The 20,730-nt window shown below is 39.2% G+C and overlaps 1 long non-coding RNA gene across 1 annotated transcript in view; it reads right to left on the minus strand.

Annotated features, from left to right (window-relative positions):
* Positions 1–20,730, minus strand: part of LOC141571880 (uncharacterized) — a 170,029-nt gene that overhangs the window by 14,067 nt on the left and 135,232 nt on the right. Inside the window, exon 6 of the long non-coding RNA XR_012496932.1 lies at positions 4,877–5,003. This is a non-coding gene — a long non-coding RNA (uncharacterized LOC141571880). The remainder of the gene's footprint in view (positions 1–4,876; positions 5,004–20,730) is intronic.

Below are 20,730 nucleotides of genomic sequence, written 5' to 3' on the forward strand. Positions count from 1 at the left end.
AAAAAGGAATGAAGTTCTCAAACACGCCACAACGTGGATGAACCTTGAAAGCATTATGCTAAGTGAAATAAGGCAGTCACAAAAAGACAAATGGTGTATGAGTCCACTTATGGGAGGAATTTAGAATAAGCAAATTTATAGAGAGAAAGTAGAATAAAGGTTACCAGGGGTTGGGAGGAGGAGGAAATGAGGAGCTATTGTGTAACAGGTGCAGAATTTCAGTTTGGGGTGATGAAAAGATTCTAGAGATAGATATTGGTGATGGTTATAGAATACTGTGAATGTATTTAATGCCACTGTATTTTACACTTAAAACAGTAAACTTCATTGTATGAATGTTTATCACAATAAAAAATAATTTAGAGCTGGATGGACCTTGGCAGCCTGGGGTGTCCCCTAGACAATGGCTGGGACTATCCCTACATGGCCCATACCAGGGACAATATCGGGGTGCCTGAATGCCTAGTCATGGTCCCATATGCATGCACAATTGGCTCCCATAGCACCTGACTTCAGGAGTCCAGGACTTCTAGGCCTGTGATTAGGAGCTACCCCATTGGAGCAAGCCATCCTCTTGGGAATAGTGGTTTCCCACACTGCACTCCTGATGTGGAGCAGAGACCTTAATTCACAAACTGAATCTTCAAGAATAAATATTGGTATAATACAAAGACTCATATTGAGACCTAGTATTAACATACAGAACTCTGATAATTCAGGTGGAGCACTTTACCTATTACCCAAACCCTAGTCTCTGCCTAGGGACCTTACACCAAAATAGGCATAAATGGAAGACTGCGAGTTTCTGGTTTGAAGACATTCATTTAAATCTCATCTCCCTGTGACCAACAGTGGGGGTGGAAAACCAAGTGTTCATGGTCAGTATATAAAATCTAAGTAGCTGAGGACTATAATATCCAGCATGAGTGCACCATAAAACTTGGCCATGGTCCATTTGGAAGAAGGACAAAGGACAAGGCAATGTCCTAGAAAAGATAGTGACAAAATCTTCTCCTTCCGCTTATTTTCACTAAATGGATTTTCATGATAATAGGAAGGTCAGCCGTTGGGTTAAACTGAGGAAGCATCCTGATGAAACCCTTGTGAACATTTCTCTGTCTACATCAGACTTGAATCCAGACTTCGCTGACAGGTAGGGCATGTCGCGGGAACATCCTGTGGCTGTCATCTCCTTATAGAATCTGCCTTAAAACATCCTTTTACTTCTTTCATATTCTTTTAAGTTATCCCAGAGCCCCAAAGGGTCACAAGCATAAAATATGAGGAGAGAGTTCTTAACAAAGAGGAACCAGTCAAGGAGGTGAAGGGGTGAGGGTGTATCAGGCAGAGCAAGGAGAGAGAGCCGTGCAGCCACACAGCCAGCCGCACGCTGCCTGCAGGTGCTGGCAGGGGTGGTGTGACTGGAAGTAGAAAGGGCAATAGAGGGTCGTTTATTCCACAGTCAGAAAACTGATGCTGTAGACAATTGTATATGCTAAAGGCTTTGATAAAGGTAATGAACATCAGGTCTGTGCTTCAAAAGTTTAGTCTCTTAGCTGTTGAGAAAATGGAGTTGAAGGGAGATAAAAGACTGAATGCCCCGAGGCCACTTGGAAAGATGACAAGAGTTCAGACAAACTAGAACAGGGGTAATAGAGACAGACAGGTGGGGACATATTCAGAAAATACTTAGGGATTGATTGGATGTGGTTGGTGAGAGAGAAAGCCGTCTCAAGAATCTCTCCTAAGCTTTTGGTTAAAAGAACTAAGTCTATGGTATTATCATCAGTTGAAATAAAGACTGGAAAAGGGAGTATTTTATGAGGGGAAATAAGGAGTTCTGTTCGGCCTGTGCTGAGTTTGAAGTGCATGTAAGACATACAGCTGAAGGTGGTAGCTGAAGAATCTAAACATAAGAAACATTTGTCAGGAACAAGTATATGAGGTGTGATCAAAAACTACAGTAAATGTTTAAATTTTAAAAAAATGTATTACAGTGAAAGACACATTGCTATCAATCTCCTTCAAAATACTCGCCCCCTCACTTTGAATACACTTATCCCATTGTTTTTCCCAATTTCTGAAGCAGCTGGGGAAGACCTCTTTAGTGAGTGTCCTTAGTTGCACTGTCATGGTTGCCTTGATGTCCTGAATTGATTCAAAACATTTACCTTTCATGGTCATTTTCACTTTGGGGAAGAGTCAGAAGTCACATGGTGCCAGATTTGGTGAATAAGATGAATGAGGACACACCTGTAATATTTTTATTTGACAGAAACTGACGTCACAGAAGCAATGTTTGACATGAGCATTGCCATGATAAAGGATGAAGTAAACACAGCCATGAAAGAGGACTTCCAGAACTGCTTCAGAAAGTGGCAAGAATGATGGGATACGTGCATTCGAAGCAAGGGGGAGTATTTTGAGGGGTGTTAATGGCAATGGATCTTTTACCGTAATAATTTTTTTTAATTTAAACATTCACCATATCTTTTGATCACACCCCGTACGAGTACTACTTAAAACCATGAGGCCTGATGATATCAGCTTAGGAAAGTACAGTATTTCCCCGTATCTGTGAAGTATACATTCCACGACCCCCAGTGGATGCCCAAACCCTATATATACTTTTTTTCCCTGTACATGCATATCTATGATAAAGTTTAAATACTTTTTCCATCTTATCTAAGTGCTTATCACGCACTGAGGCATTAACTCTTACAGTTGAAGGCGCAATAGCAAAATTAGCATGAATTTGTTTCCCTTCTTCACAATTTCGTGGATAGAAGATTCACTCCTATAGCAACCTCAAGAGATGATTTTTTTTTCTTTTCTTAATTCCTCAAGAACTTTCACATTTTCACGTAAAGGAAGCACTTTACAGCTTCTCTTTGGCATATCTGAATTTCCAGTATCACTACTCTTGTGCTTTGCAGCCATTATTAAGTAAAATAAGGGGTACTTGAACACAAACACTGCGATACTGCTTTGAAGTGACTAATGAGCAGGCAGTGTACACAGCATGGATAAGCTGGACAAAGGAATGATTCATGTCCAGGGCAGGACAGAGCAGAATGGCACAAGACTTCACCACGTTACTCAAAATGGTGCACAAAAGTATCAATTGTTTATTTCTGGAATTTTCCATTTAATATTTTCGGACTACAGTTGACCACAGGTAACTGAGACCATGGAAAGCAAAACCAGGGATAAAGGGGACTGTTGTGTGTAGATGAAGGGTAAACAATAACTGAGAAAAGAAAACATTGGAGGACAGACACAAAAAGAATGAAGGGTCCAGAGGAGAAAGAAAGCACACAATAGTATCACAGAATTCAAGTTTTGAAACTTACAGTTTGAAGAAAGCACAGATCAGCAGAATCAAATTCAACAGGGAGGCCCAATAGTGTATGTACTGAAAATGACCATTTGGCAATTGCTGACATTTTCAAGAAAAATTTCTGTAAAATAGTGGAGGCAGAAGCCAACTTGCAATGGAAATAGAGTACATGGAAAGCGAGGGAATGGAGAAAACTTTACAGATATGTGACATTGTTGGGCCTTGTTGCTTCTGAGTTCAGCACCCCAATACATTAAGATCTCCAATGCAGAGGCTGAGTTTTAAAGACATTTTGTCATGGTGGTGATGGTGATTATGGTTGTGTTTGTGGTCCCCCTGTTTCTACTTTTAGTCCCCACACTTCCGGTTACCTGGACTGTAAGTTCTTTATATCCCACCTTCTGGGAGGTAGCAGATAACATAAGATCTTTTATCTGCCTACAGATAAAAGACATTTCTACAGCAAGAGCCTCTCAGATTTTTCTGGAGAAAATAGAACACGATCTCTTTCATAGTAACTCATCATCTTATCTTCCTTCTTACTTGTTTTTCATGTCACTCAGATAGAGAGAGAAATAGAGAGAGAATGAGAGAGTGGGAGAGAGAAAAAGGGAGGGAGGGAGGGAAAAAGGGAGGGAGGGAGAAAGGGAAGGAGAGAGAAAGAGAGAGAGAGAGAGAACATTTCTGTCTCCTTGGGTCCTCTGCAGTCCTTCTGATACTTCCCATCTCTACAGACAATGAGCCCATGACTACAAATGTTGTGAATATGTTGCTCACCAACTGAGAAGTGTTTGGTTATGAACAGATGAGTGAATAATGCATTTCTAATGTCAACCTTGTTACATATATTTTCATGTTTCTTTCCTTGTCTAAACTATAAAATTCTGAAGAGCAGGAGCTGCCTTATATTTTGTAGTGTGTGTGTGTGTGTGTGTGTGTGTGTGTGTGCAGCACGCGCCTTCTATAGCACCCAACTGAAACTAGGTAGTTAAAGAACTTTTTTCTGTGATGAATGAATTCACACCATAGTATGGAAAACAGAAGAGGGAGTACTCGGCACTATGAGACATACACCCAAAGAATAAAAATAGCTTCTGCTATTGAATAATTGGAAGAATTACACTTAAACTACTATAACATATGTGAAAAAGTGTGGAGAAAAATGTTAACCCTGTCTGACTCTGGCCATAAAATTATTCATGGGAATTACAGATCTGTGTGTTCTAGTACTGGCAGGAAAAGTTTAGTGGAAGAGGTAAAATTTTATTTAGCCCTTTGATAAAGGGTTGGCTTTAAATAAATGATGAGAATATAAATTCAGTACCTGAGTTGGCAGTGACAAATTGCAAGACAATCCAGGATCAGCCCAATATAACATGGTGGAGAGGGCGGGGAAGAGATCGGCAGTAAGAACAAGAAAGAAAGCTCTTCTCTTTGTTGAATAGGTAGGAAAAGATGAGATAGCCTCTATGAATATATTTCAAGACCATATTGCTTTCTGTTGAACACGGCATAGAGAAAACGCTTTGTACTGACCGGTCACTAGTTTGAAATCCAAGCTCTTCCTCAGGGTGTCATGGTAAAGCCAGGGCAGCCGACGTGGCAGGGGCTCGGGATGTGTTAGTCAAGCATGCTGATGCTGCCGATGGATCCGAGAGGCAGTCTGGGAGAAGCATACAAGAACAGATTTATTTTTCAGTAACAGTTATTTCTTCTTGGCTTATCAATATAGATATGATTGATAACACAAAAAGGAAAGATAGAAAAACCTCTCTTATCCCCAAAAAGAAGACAGGGGATGGAAAGAAGCTGAGTAAAAGGTTGTAAGTATTGAAAGTGAAAACTGTTACAATACTGCTAACTCGTTTTCTACGGCCAATAAACCAACACTTCTGAAATAGCTAACAGAAATAATTGCACATAAATAAAGAAGTCACTAAAAGTCTGTGCTCTTCCCCAAGTGTTTTCAAGTAAGAACAAAAGCTTATTCTGTATTACTTTTCTTATATCTGAATTATGTTATTTACAGTGTCTATGTGTATCTGTTCTATTTTAAAGGTTCATCTATGAAGTCCATATTGGCAGTTAGTGAAATTTTAAGAGATCATCACATGAAAATATTTTTCACAGGGTTTCAGTTTGCCATGCTCATTGTAGCCAACAAAGAAAGTACTGTCACTCATTTTAACAGCACTAACAGTGCTTGGCATATAGTAGATGCTTCATAAATATTTGTTGAGATCAATTCTCAGAAGATGTATTTGCTTTGCAGATAAAATGTAATATAAAATGATTAATTCCTAGAAAAACATCTTTTTGTTCCCAAAATATCAAATGCCAAAACTTAGGGTTTGTTTCCTTATTTACCACAACAGCAATGAGATACAATCATAATAAATTATTCCCCTCTACTAGATTGTAAACTCCATGAGAGCAAGAATCTTGACTAGTTTTGTTGTTGTTGCTTCTCCCTGGTGTATAATAGGTTCTCAACAAATATGTGTCAAATTAATGAACAAACAAAATTGACCTTGGCATTCCTCTGTGAGTATGTGTGTGTGTGTGTGCGTGTGTGTGTGTTTGTGTAGTATCTTATTCAATTCTCCAAATAACTGCGTTGCATGCATTGTGTACTTCCCGATTCTGCATACTGAGACTGTCATTTGGAAACAGTAATAATAGTAGCTTCCCTTTACTGATCCTATATAATAATATGTCAGGGTCTGCCCTCAGAGCCTAATAAAAGGAAGAAATAAATGGAAGATGATGTTTTTATGAGTAGCTATGTTCTAACAAGCATACATTAAAGACTTAATAAAATTATTTTTAAAAATATGTTTTTTTTAATTACACTTCCAGTGAAACAACACTGATTAGGCTCATTAATCAAATTCTTGATAAGAAATGATTCCAGAGTTCAAGCCCCCTATATCCACTATATTGAAATACTGTCACTCATTTGAATGCTACACATGTTTTAATTTGCTAGCTCTGTAATATCATTTAAATAGGGATTTTGAATTAAATTCCAATCATGGAGTTTAAACATAAAAATATTAGTTCAAGGAAAATGTTATTTTTAATATGTGTACCATAACACTTGAATATGATTTTAAATTTATCACTTTATTTAAAGAGTTGTATCTCCCCAACCATCAGGTAGTATTAAACTTCATATACTTCAGAAAGTGGTAGTAATTTTTTTAGCTGAGTTTTAGCTACAGAAAAATGAACTTGCCATGAGGAAAAACAAAACAAAACAAAACAAAAAACTTTGCAGCTCTGTTTCCTATTACCTCATAGTATCCAGAAAGGATTTCCTCCTCCACTGACTGCCCACTTCCTTCCTACTTTAGAGAAGGTGAAGAGAAAGAGGGCACAAGTATAGTTGTGTGTCTACACATGCCCAGAGAATGTGAACACACAGGGGATGTGAAAGTAAAGAAATGAAAAGTTTAAAACATAAGTTTCTCTCTACCCAGAGCCACTTATATTACAAACAAAAGAACGTAAAAATATTCTCCCATCAGTTTTTTCTTTTGAAAAAAAGCACTGGTTATCTTCAGTGAAAACATGTGAACCTCTCCACCAAGTCAAAGTTACTATTGATTGGAAGTAAGACAAACAATTGACTATCCTAAAATACCCTTGTCAAAATGTCCTGTCACCAAATCACTGATGACAGATTTGGTCCCTCTCATAATTAACAAAGTAGAGCTTCAAAAGGGTGGAATAAATACACCTGAAAGAAAATACTGCAAGAATCCATGAAGTGAGGCCCTGCCCCACTGCACCTCTTATGGGCTAGAAATAATCATAACATCGATTCTTTCATAGACCACGCCATGTCTCATTTGGGTTTCTGATGAGTGTTGTAGCTGCATGTTTCATTTGACTAATGATCAAATATCCCAACCAATGAAGTTAGAACAACTAGTCACTGAGCACTCTTAAATAATGAGAAATTCAAAACCAACTTCACATACCACATAGGTTTGACTTTCCATTCACATGTTGCTATTCATTTGAAGGCAGTAAAATCCCTTTGAATTGTTTGTCCAAAAGTAATATGTTTTTATTTAAATTTATTGTCAAAATGGTTGTTGGCATATAACATATGGCTCCAAACTCTCTCTCCTCACACACACACACACACACACACACACACACACACACACAGTACCACTATAACCACATTATGTGAAATGATTTATTCTGTTGATTACAAGAACAACCAGTACAAAATGGGAAGCACCAACTTGAAGTGTCAGGTAGGCAAAAGAGAAGAGGAATGAAAGATCTAAGTGAAAAAAAAAAAAACGAAAAAAAAAAAACAAGGTCAAGGATTTTTGTTTTGTTTTTTCCTGTTATATCTTCAGCACCTAAGACAATACTTGACATATACTAGGCACTCAGTAAAAACTTACTGGATGAATAACTGTCTAGTTCTTTCTCTCTCACCCTTGCCACATAGTCCTAGATTTTGCCTTTGAAACCTCATGCGCCTTTTCTACCAGACACACCCAGGGAGGCATCAACCCTGCAAGATGGTCCCACAAAGCACCTGTCTACAGACCATCTCTAGCATCACCACAATATGAAATATCTGCTGACCTAAAAGAGACAGCACACTCAGTATACTATGCTGGCTTCCATAAAATTGTCTCTCATTTCAGTCCAGATACTACCTAAAAGTCACTTTTTTATGCCAATGTGAACAAATGAGATTTGATATGTAGCAGCCTTGGTTCAATCAGGAGATAGAAACCACAGAATGGGTTAAACAGAGGAAGATTAATATAAAGAACAAATTATGATACAAGAATGACTATACAATATCAGGAAACTCTATATGGTACCATAGGGCTGAGAGAAAGTACCTAAAGAAGAACAAACTTGGAAGTGAGATCTCCTTACCAAGACTGAGGTTCAGACCTCATTAAAGTAGGTATATTTCAGCCCATAGGAGAGAAGAAAAGGTTACTGATTTGTCCAGCCTGGAGCTAGTCTGCAATCTCCCAGGCAAGCAGGAGGCAACCCTCCAGAATGGAGGCAAAGAACAGGTGACCGGCACGTGGTGTGGCCATGCAGAAGGCGTGGACCCCTCCAGGCTGCAGAGGAAATCTGGGAGCCAACACAGGTCGGAGGCCTTGCACACCAGTGCAGGCAGGAAGCCTTTGGGACACCAGTTCTCATTTCAAAAAGGACATGGAAGGGTTATCATCAGGTGTAGGCTGCAAGGTGGCCAAGGATTCTGGGCCCAGAGCTCCAGCAGATATTTGCACTCTGACACCACTGAGATGGCCCATCCCCACCTCCACCTGCTGAAGCATGAAATAGCAGGAGAGGCTGTCCCCTGCAGTGTCCCTCCAGTGCCTTCTACTGAGAAAAGTTAGCATCATGCTCACTGTGATGGAGAGATGCCTAAAGGAATCCCCTCTATTATCACAGGGCAAATATTGAAGGGTAAATATGGAGCTAATAAGTTAACAATGGCACTGACTGTTATCTCAAAAAATAACACCGTGTGCTTGTTTTTGTGCATAGGACATGTGACATGTACAAACATAGTCCCCAATCTGGACATAATGCAACCTCCAGAGAACTATTTCCCAGAGTAAGCATCTCCCCAGAGGTTGCCTCAAAGTGAATTCACAAAGTGAAGGCAGGTCTAAACTGACAGCCAAATCAGGTTTAGGGATATATTTCTCCTGAAATATATCCAGATAGATCCCTAGAATAACCAATTGTCCTAAATACCAACAAGACCTTTCCCACAGTATAACGATTACCATTATAGAGAATCAATCCCTTCCCATTCACCTGATTCTGATATCTATACCCACCCTGAAATGGTCAAGACTTTTTATTTGCCTCATTATCTCATTATCTAAAATTACACAAGATTTCAACAACTTAATTTTGTTCCTCACCACTGAAAGTCTCATATATATCATACCAAACTACTTGCTACAACCATTGCAGTGAAAAAACCACCCCTCATTGTTTTGAGTCTCAGGTCAAAGAATCCTTTGGCTCTTAGGCATGTAGAAAGTATACATACCTCCAACAACAAAAAGCATTACAATCCATCAAGCATCGGCAAACTCTCCAGTGAGTATCCCTATATCTGAAATGACAATAAGGGAAAATTAATCTAAACATTTTCATTTCTAGAAATTCTGCTCATCCCCAGATCTTAGAAACAGACCCTTCAGAAAGTCAGTTTAATATTTTACGTACAGCCTTGGGCTTTCCTGACAATGAAAATTCCTGATAATTATAAGGCTACTCCAAAACTTTAAGCATAAGAGAGGAAAAGAAAAGGAGTAAATGTTTACTTTTTAAGATAACCCAAATCTAGACTTTGTACATGTGTCCATCTTTCCCCAAATAAGAAAAAAACCCTTCAGGTTACTTTGTGACTCTGGGATATAAAAGAACTCAGACAGCCAGAGTCATAAAACCTTTTAAATATTCTTCTATGACATGACCTGAGGAAAGAACTCCAATAAAACTTATGAAAATATTAGAGTATGAAGTGAAGTGTTTCTCCCCTAAGAATGAACAGCATCTTGAAAGAAAATAATTAGTTAATAAAAATTAGGCTTCCATATTGAGTTTTCTGAACTAATCCTGATTTTCTGATTTTACCAAGTTTCCTCGAGTATCCCCTCAGAGCATTTCTAAATGGATTTGTTTTAAAACAGTTTTCACTTAGATAGCAGGGCATGGTTTGAGGAGGAGGACGTGAATTCCTCTTGAAAAGTGGTTTGATAAATTGCTTTTTACTGCCCAGAAAAGGTCTGGAAAAACTTGGTGAAAGTTAGTAAATAAACCTGGTGAAGGTTAATAAATTACATTCTCAGTTTATACATTTTTGTATTTTCAACAGTTATTTTATTAAATAGTTGTCAGAACCTCCATTTGCTTGCAAACCCAGGAAGGCTCCCCCCTTGTGCAAATACCTACAACAAATAACAATTAATGTAGCACTAGAGGAAAAGAACATATATTTTGGTTAGTTATGACATATTTGCAGCTCAGACTCCAACTAAAGCGGGGACAGGGTATGTTATTTAGAGACATAACTTACACGTGTGTTAATCTCTACTATTCAAGCTCCAGGCTCCTTTCTAACAATCTGACAAAAAGCAGCTGCCCTTATTGAATTCTTATTATCTGTCACATCATTTATGATCAGAACTAGTGAGTGTCCATTTCTTGAGCATCAGATAATGGTTATAACTGTGCAGTTCTGCTGGAGGATTGGGCCATATCCAAGTTTAAGAGTATTACTTGAAAAAAATTTTCCATTGAGCAGCCACATACTATGTATCTATATGTAAGTGTGATAACATATTAAATTTGACTTTTCCTATTTCCTCAAGAGTTTCTGCAGAATAATAAGTGAAATATCACTTATGGAGGTCATGCTAAGATTTCACGGGTTTCAGGAACTAGTTGTGAAACCCTTGGCTATCACCCACTCTGAATCTCCTGCCTTCCAATAGCAGAGGGGAAGGAGCCACTTGCCACATCTAAAGCTAAAAACGGTGGTTTTGAGAACCACACAAAGGCTTGTGACTGTCACCTAGAAAATATTAAAGTCGGGAAAATGGCTACAGTTTCCCTGAAGAGAGGAGGAGGAGAGAGAGCTGGGGGGGAGGGAGGAATGGAAGTGAGCCACACTGCCGCCCCCAGCAAGGTGAATGGGCTTGTTTCCCATGGATCAGAAACAGACCTGCCAGAAAGCACACTGAAGAGCAAGGTATCCCCAAGGTGATTCCAACAGAGACTCTGATGGAATGGATCTCTAGAGAGAAGTTTCAAGCAATGGGGACATTGTCTACAACAGAGAGCTACAAATAGAACCCAGAAAAACAATCTACAAGACAAAGTCAGCATTTGGACACCTGCCCCAATTGAGAGTATTTTAATAGCCAAGAGAAACTTCAGATTTCCTTTTTGCCTCCTTTACCTGTCTCATCCCATCTGTAGTCTCCTTAAGCCCAGAAGAGCTAGAAGCAGTGAATTGGGGATTAAGAAAAATACAAGAGGGAGTAATGAAAAAGATAAACTATACTCTTCCTCTTACTGCAGATCTTGGAAACTGAGTCAAGCCTGATATGGAGGAGAGAAGAAGTTGGATTGCATGAGACTGTGAAATTTTGAAATTAGACAGAACAAGATTCTTCAACTCCTGGGAAAAAATACTGACATAGTTCTATTTATCAATACCTGAACGTAAGTGGAAAAGAGCCCAACAAAGACACAAGGCCAAAGGGGAACAAAGGGCCAGCTTTGTAGCAGCTTGATGAAGGCCATTAAACACCTCAAAGCAACGGTCTAATAAATGCTGGGTGGAGGTCACAGCTTACACTGGAATTCCTAATGGAGGTTCCTTACTTCCTCCCCAAATCTCCATGAGTGTCTGGGTACATCACCCCCAGGTCTGAGGGTGAGACGTTACTGCTGAAAACTAAGGAGAGTCCAACATAAAGCATGCACACCAGTGTCAGGACAAAAGGAAGAAGAGAGATAATAGGAAAGGCCAGATTTCCCCTCAGCGTCCAGCTCTGTGCAGCCAGTGCTGTCTGGTCCATGTCTGGGAAATAGCCCAGTACAAGCTGCCATATGGACGATGAGGAGGAGGAAGCCTTTCCTGTACGGGTCCTGGGATAAAGGGTAGGGAGCAAAGAGGCCTCAAGGGCCTGGAGGAGGCTGGAGGTCCTGAGAACTGCGTCCAATCAGGCTCCTCAGGAGGTAGAAGCAGTGCCTGCTCCGGGGCACACTTCACCCTTTACCATGGTGACACCTCATCATGTTCCCTCTGTAGGAAAACACGGCCCTGGGAATGCCCATGTCTGACCAGTCTGAGCATATTTCTTCCTCCTGTAACAGCAAGACTTGGAAGGACATGGAAGGTGAAGAGAAATTTTCTCCTTTGAGGGGCAAAAAGAGCTTCAATGACCTTACATGATGGCTTTTCCGCAAACGGCTTTATAAGAACAGACATAGCTCCTTTGAGGAAACTACACTGTGACTAGAGTGAATGATTTTGTCTGAAGCCACCTGAATAATAGCTCTACTCCCCACTTCCCTTTCGCTGTGAACACCTAATGTTATGCAGTGATGGGATTCCATTACCCATCATAGCAGCAGTGGCCAACCTGGCAACCTAGACCACGTCATGTCTTCTTCTGACCTATTCTAAGAAGACTCAAATAGTGAGACAGCTCTTCCCAAATACCCATTCCATGGGCAAAGCGCATAGGAGAAAATAAATGTATTCCGATTTGTGGTGATATTGAACTAAATTGTATACTTGGCACAAGTGTGAAATGCACAATGTTATTCACTCTGGACCAAAATGACACAAAATGAAGTGAAAAATTCTATAATTTTTCAGAATTTTCAGATAGATAGATAATCTCAGTGATCACGACAATGATAGCACAACTTAGTTGAGTGCTTATCCTGAACCAGGTACTGAGCTAGGTACTTTATATACTATATACTCTCTATATAATTTATGGACTCACAATCACCCTAGGATCCTTTCTTTTCTCATATCCAAAAGGTGAAAAGGTTTAACAACTATAAATCACTTATCCAGGAACATACAGATAACAAATGGTAGAGAAAATATTCCAATCCAGGTCCTCAAGCTTTACACTAAAATACCTCTTATTAGAATGAAGAGTATCCTGAGTTTTGATTCTTAGATTGCTGCTGACAGTATATTAAAGAAAAGATTGTTTATATCTGTGATATAAAAAGGTACACAGGCCTGATCAGTTGTTTTCTTACTGGCAATTACTACCTAAATATGAGGGGTCATTTTGAGATACCTTAAAGCAAGGAATCAATGCAATGACTGTGTAAATAGCCCTTTATCAGTCTTCAGGGAACTGTTACCCTAGGCAGAAAAAACAGGGCCGCAGGGAGAGAGGGTGGAGGAAGAGAAAAAGGATGTGGAGGGAGACCAAAAAAAAGAGAGGAGATGAGATCATTTTTAAGAAAAGGTGCAGCTACAGCTAATAGTAATGGATTATAACACTATTAGCATTGCAGGGAAAATAATGTCCACCCCTGTATCACCATGACAGTTCTGACAAGGGCCAAGTAAGAACAAGGGAATCCCACCTACAGATGGGAAGGAGTGGTCAGCGGAGACCCACCTGGGAACACCTGAGACGCCACCCCTCAAACTTGAATATTTTGTGCCCTCATTCGAATAAAATCCTATGCTTTTTTGTTCTTCGGCCCAGTTGCCCTTCTCGTGGCCTGCCCACTCCCACCATTTTGGGAGTGCACTCTTTTTCTTTGAATAAATCCATGGCTGGCTTGACTTTGTTTGTGTGGCTTAATTCAGTACGACCTCGAATTCCTTCCTGTGACATTTACCAAGAATCCTTTTTTTTCCAGTAACAGAACCTTTGGTGAATAACATTGTTTTTAAGCCAGTAGCTTAAAATGTTTGATTTTATTTATTATACTGGATATGTACTTCCTTATGGACAACACTGTTTTCTTGTTCTTTTTTTTTTTTTTTTTTTTTTTTTTCTGACAGAAATTTTACTTCAATTAGAAAAATGGAGAAAGGATTTTAGGAGCTGATGTTTTTGTGTGTATGCTGCCTTGCTATACTTTACCTATTTCTTCAAATTTTGGTAACAGAATGTCTTTTGCCTCTTGTTGGGTATGTGTATATATCCTGTATCCCACGAAGATCCTAAGAACAACTTTTACTTTCATGGTGGCAGACATGGAGAATCTCAGAGGGGGTTAAATATAGAATTGTTGATTGTTTTATCTCATTCATAGACATTCAGAAGAGGAAGAATAAGTCCCAAAAAAAGTAAAATTAGATTAGGAGTGACTAGAAATGTTTCAGCTGTCACCTCCTACAGCTAAAGTGCCCAGTGCCCAGCTCTCACTCTTGATTTCTTTAGCATCATTGTGCTGTATAAAGACATGCACGATAGTAATGGTGCAAAGAGGAAGCAGCAGTTCAGGTCATCATTTATATTTCAATAAATGAAGGCTGAAGCCTCCTTGCTACCAACGTTTTGCCTCAAACAGTTTTGGTAGCACTGAGTATGTCCTAGGGACATCATCTGAAGACCTGTTTGGGCCACTGGCATTCTGTGACAGCTGTGGCAAGAGACAGCAGAACCTGAGGAACCCAGAGGATACCAAGGATGGATGGTTGGCCTGTGAGTTCACATGCTCCTTCCCTAGTCCTTCTTTTTCCTCTCAGGTTCCATTCAGCTTCAGAGAAGACAATGAAAATCAGAGATGCTGAACTCTACTGGACACATGCAACTCCTGAGGACTTGTATCAGAACCAGTACATCCCTCTGTAGCACAGCCTGGAGCTCACAGTGGCTCTGAGGCCATCCTCAGATGACCGGTACCAATTCATTCCTCCACGCCCAAATCCTGAAAAATCAGAGGATCCCCGAGGCAAAGTCAGAAAGTTTTTCCTTAGAAGGACAGTCCAGGGTCACTACATTGCATTCATCTATCAATGTGGCAGTGAAACATCAGCAGGATTGGGTACCTTCCGTCCTCACTGAGGAACTTCGCACAGATTTTCCTCTCTCTTACTTTTAAAGCACCTAAATGTGGTTCAGAAAGTACAAGACCTGAAGCGGCGAGCCAGACTTCATGGGTTTCCCCCAGGCACTCTCCCTGTGCATTTCTAATGGGATGAGCTGAGCTGTCACATTTGTGTCAATTCCACAGCAGCTCAAGGCATCAGCCCATCTCCCAGAGCCCTGGAATCCTCCAGTCTCTGCCAGACTTTTTTCTGCTTTCTGGCACAGAGTATGAAGCACACATTGGCATGTAAAGGCTGAGCCTTGGAGAGGTAAGTAAATGTCAATTTACATTTGAAAGGTATTTTTATCTATTTCAGAAAGACTCATCATCTGCTCATTAAACGTCCACCTACAATCAGCTCTGATGCAGAATTGACCTTGATTCATCTCTCACAGATTTGCTGGAGAGCTTTAAACCCTCCTCATCTCAGTCTAGTTCTTATTTGGCTGCTAAAGTTTTTAGCTGAATATTCACTGCAATCACCACTTCATTTGATCATTTAAATAGAAGAATGCATTTATTTTTCTCTTGACTCCTTTAAATCTTTTCCTTATTAACAAAAAAGACCTTAAGTCAGGAGGTAGGCAGGGACATGAAGTAAATTACTGGTCTCTGGAGGAAGGCTCTGTACAAGCATAAGGCATCTGAGCATCTGAACCTTCTAAGAGCTTCCTGTCCTTTACAAAATCTCCACCTTCTTTAGGGTTTTATGAATAATTAAAAACACCTATATTTGTGTCTTCTGAACTACTGACCACATTTTTATTTTCAGTATTGCAAGACAGCATAGTGGCATAGAGACAGATGACCTGGGCTCATATTCAAGCTCTGGTAGTTCCTAGGTTTCTTAACCTTTCTGTGCCTCAGTCTGCTTATCTGTAAAACGGTCAATATTGTTGTACAGAATTAGTTAATTATGCAAAACAGAACAATCATTGGCACAAGGTTTGGGGTCTATAATGTTAGTTATGATTTCTCAAAGTAATCTGTCTAAAATGATGTATTTAAAAAGATGCAAAATTATGTTAAATTCTGAATTTTGCTCAAGTTATCCATCATCAGGATGTGTCTACCTCAGCAATAAGCTCAAAGTATATCCCTATAAGGAACTCTTTAATTTTTTTCTTGAATTTTGGTGTCCTAGTCTGTAAAATGGAGTAATAGTGATGCCTACCTCACAGGATTATTGTCTAGTAAATGAGATAAAGAATGGGAACCTATAGCTGGAAGAATAACGCCTGGCAAGTGAGGCCAGGCAGTATGGAGCAGACCGGGTTGCTCTTTGAGAGGCAACAGTATTAATGATGAGGTGAACAGGTCTAGCTTGGGATCTCAGGAAGACACAGGAAGGGTTGGAAAATGAAACTCAATATAGGTCAGAGAGGAATAGAATACCAATGAAAAAATAAGTACTGTGTTGAAGCGAATAGGAGAATTTCTGCAATATTATTTTGTGCCCAAACCAACCTACCTCCAGCACACAATATCCCCTAATCTTTCTAATTATGTTAAATAAATGTGGGACAGGATGAACCACTGAATGCTATCTTAAGAAGAGTCAGCTTCTCTAGTGGAGGAAGACAGGAGATTGAAATATTAGGGCTTCTCACAGGGGAGAGGGCAAGGGGAGGTTTGGGCCACAGTGCAAGTTGTCTAGATGGACTGCCCATTTGAATCCTCATCTACCCTCCTTATAAAGGACACGCATTCAGAAACTGGCCCAAGAGCCCTACCAAAATCGGCTACTAGACAGTAATCATTCAAACTGGTCTAATATTTATTAGTTAACTTCTGACAGAACACAGATGGGGCTCACTGCTGACAGGCACTATGCTTCTGTATTCAAAGGTCAAGTTCAAAGCAGGTCAGGAGAGCTTCTAGCAGGAGTTTTCCAGGCCAGTGCATCTCAGCCGTCACCTGAATCACCTGGGATCTTGTTAAAATACAGAATCTTGTTTAATAGATCTGGGGGGACCTGAGCTTCTGTACTTCAAGAAGTTCCTAGGTGATGCTATCGTCACTGCTCTGAGGATCGTACTTTGTGGAGCAGGGGTCTCTCTCAGAGAGAAAGGGTTTTGACAATGATGACCTCGAGCTGGGAGTTTCTATAAGAGGTACAAGCTCATTTATTATTTTGCTAGATCTCTTTGGAACTCGCTAAAGGATGAAAGGGTTTGCTCAGGTTCGGTCTGTAGGGAGTGGATGAATTATTCTCATTGTTTCAAGAAGTTGTGTGTTGGAAAATAAGATATTAGGGTTCCCTGTAGTTTTTTTCTGAGTGCCCTGCCCACTGCAGACCCAAGAGCTCTTTAAGGTGTGTCTTCCACGGTTCTCCCTGTAGGATGCTGTCACTGTTTTTACAGGTCAGAGGTGTCAGATCAAGCACTGGGCTGGAGCCAGAATACTCAGCTGTGACATTATGGATATGACTGAGTAATTGCTAGGGACTCGTTCTGCTCTAAAGTGACCTGATTCTAGGTTCTGGTTTCTTTCATCAAAGTATTGGGTACCTTTGTTTTAGTTACTGCTTGTTTTAATCAGAGTTAATGCACTTTACTCGGCACAAAAGAGGGAAGTTAATACAACACACTCATCCAGTAGTGAAGAAAATGGCACCTTTTTCTTACATCTGATTATGATAAGTAATTGAAATGAGGCATATAGTTAACCAAGGAGAAAATAACCTCCTGCAAAGTCTGCTTTTAAACATTCTGCACAAATAGTTACATGAATTTATCCAGTTTCTGTGGCTTAAACAAAATTAACTTTTCCTTTTTACCTTTAAAAACTAGTATATTAATCATTTTTTAAAAAAGATATCTGTCTAAATATATCCAACAGCTCATGCTCACCTCCTTTGTCTTCACTCTCCTTTTTCTTATTCTAGTAGGAACTAGCATTTGCTAATAAACTACATAATTTAGGTTATTTCTTATGTTTACAGTTTATTGCCTATCACCATGCTAGGGTGGGCCTCTGCCCTTCAAGGGTTGGGATCTTTACTTTTCTTTCTTACTGAAAAACTTAATATAGTGTTAGGTATATAAAAAGCATTTTTTTAATAAACTTCTAAATCACCTAAAATCTTCTAAATCCAAACCCCTGATTCTAGTCTCATGGGAAGAAAGAATGATGGATAAGAAGAGGAAAGCAGAAACACATTTGTACATACATATTACCTTTTAACATTGTGCATTCTACCTGCTGCTGATTGAAAGGCTTCAGAATTTTAGAATAAGCTTTACTAGACATAGTCATGCCAACTAATGTGAAGTGTTTCATTGGAAGATATTTAGAATTCAAACAGAAGAATTAGCAATATTTGTAGTAAAGTAGTTTATTATAGCTGATTTAGTGATAGAGGAACAAAGGCACATGAGGGCAAAACATTTTTATTTTCCATATTAACTGTAGAAGTCTGCCTTATTCTGTATTTGTCAGTATTTCTACATCTCTGAAAACAACAGAATTTCTATAACCTTCTACATCCTGACAAAGCAAAGCCCAGCAGCATCAGGGGCTCTCAAATCCACAAAGAAGCCAATCTGGAGATAAAAGTGGACATGAGCTGTAAACAGCTGAAGAAGCTCATGTCACCTGCACTACAAGTAACTGAACAGACCATCATTGTCTCTGCTGGCTTCTATAATTGATGAAACCTAAGCACATAGCCTCCCTGTCCCAGGCTTATTTCAATTCCCCACCACAGAGCCCTTCATTCAACCATCTTCATGTATTAGTGCCTTAGGAAAGTTCTCTTTCATGCAGAATGCATCAGTTTAGGTAGCTGGAGAAATGTTCTTTTTATTACTGCATTCATCTCCCAGTAATCCATTTAATAACAATTATAATAACATCTTCAATTTAAAGAGTGCCTTTAGCACTGTTTATTTAAATAGTACTTTCTCACCAGTCAGTTGCTATTTCTTTGATAGTTTCCCTCTTAATGCTTACATATAAAATGGAGTGATGTCCAAAAAAACAAACAACCCAATTAAAAAATGGGCAGAGGACATGAAGAGACATTTTTCTAAAAAGGACATACAGATGGCAAACAGACATATAAAAAATGCTCAACCTCACTAATTATTAGAGAAATGCAAATAAAAACCACAATGAGATACCACCTCACCCCAGTCAGAATGGCTATCATCAATAAATCAACAAACAACAAGTGCTCACAAATTTTGTTGAGAAAAGGGAACCCTTGTGCACTGTTGGTGGGATTGCAGATTGGTGATGCCACTATGGAAACCAGTATGGAGGTATCTCAAAAATCTGAAAATGGAACTACCTTATGATCCAGCAATTCCACTCCTAGGTGTCTATCCAGAGAAATCCAAAACTCTAATTCAAAAAATTTTATGCACCCCTATGTTTATTGCAGCACTATACACAATAGCCAAGACATGGAAACAACCGAAATGTCCATCGGTAGATGACTGGATTAAGAAACTGTGGTACATTTATACAATGGAGTATTACGCAGCCATAAAGAAGAAAGAAATCTTACCATTTGCAACAACATGGATGGACCTAGAGAACATTATGTTAAGTGAAATAAGTCAGACAGAGAAAGACAAATACCATATGATCTCACTTATATGTGGAATCTAAAGAAAAGAGTAAGTGAATGAACTAATCAGAAACAGTTTCAGAGACATAGAGGAAAAACCGAGGGTTGCTAGATGTGGGGGGTAGGGATAAGGGGGAAGGTGAGGGGATTAGAAAGCAGTCAGTAACTACAAGGTTGCCACGGGGTTACGAAAGTTAATTTGGGGAATGTAATCAATAATGTTGTAAAGATTCTGTAGGGTATCCAATGGACACTTGTCTCTCATTAGGGAGACCACCTCAGGGATGATGCAGATGCCTGATCACTGCACTGTACACCTGAAGCTGAACAATAATGAATGTCAACTACAAGTTTATATATATATATATATATATATATATATATATATATATATACACACACACACACATATGTATATGTATATATATGTGTGTATATGTATATGTATATACTTACAAGAAGCGGAGTACAGCATTAGGAATAGAGACAGTGGAAATATAATGGCTGTGTGCGATATCAGAGGGATAGTGGATGGGAGAGGGGGGTTGACATAGTGTGAGGGATATAAATGATAAACGTCTAAGTATTACTTTGTATTGTGCACATGAAACTAATAAAATAAATAAGTAAATAAATAAATAAACAAATAAATAAAATATAAAAATAAAAAGGGGACACTAGGTCTCATGTGATAGGAACCAATGACTCAAAGTAAAGGCTTTGGAAATGGAGCCATTAGCCATTAGCCTTTTTCTATCTAGCTGGGAAAGAAAGGCAGTAAGTAAATATTTACCTAATTTAAATGAAATCTTTACTTATTCTATATCTTATTATGAAGCTGAATTTCTAAGTCTGTTTACAAAAAGAAGCGAAGAGCTTTCCCATATAATACAGAAAGTTTATAATAAAGTATTATTTCTAAAAAAAAAAAATGGAGTGATGTCTGAGACAGAATCCTTGAATTAGAAATATTACTTTACGGCATCAGGTAGTGAAACATGGTGACGCCCAGAACAAATTACTGGAGACTACTTTGTGATTTATGGTTGTTGTGCCAAAATGCTCATAAAAGCCAGGCTCAGTAACAGCCAGAAGCCCTCTGAGAGGGGATCACCTGCTACAACCACAGACCATCAGGAAAACACAATGCACACGTTCTCCACATCGGGGCATGGTGTAGAGGAAGGAGCATTAACCCGGCCGT

This window comes from Rhinolophus sinicus, linkage group LG05 (assembly GCF_036562045.2).
Source record: "Rhinolophus sinicus isolate RSC01 linkage group LG05, ASM3656204v1, whole genome shotgun sequence".
Classification (NCBI taxonomy): Eukaryota; Metazoa; Chordata; class Mammalia; order Chiroptera; family Rhinolophidae; genus Rhinolophus; species Rhinolophus sinicus.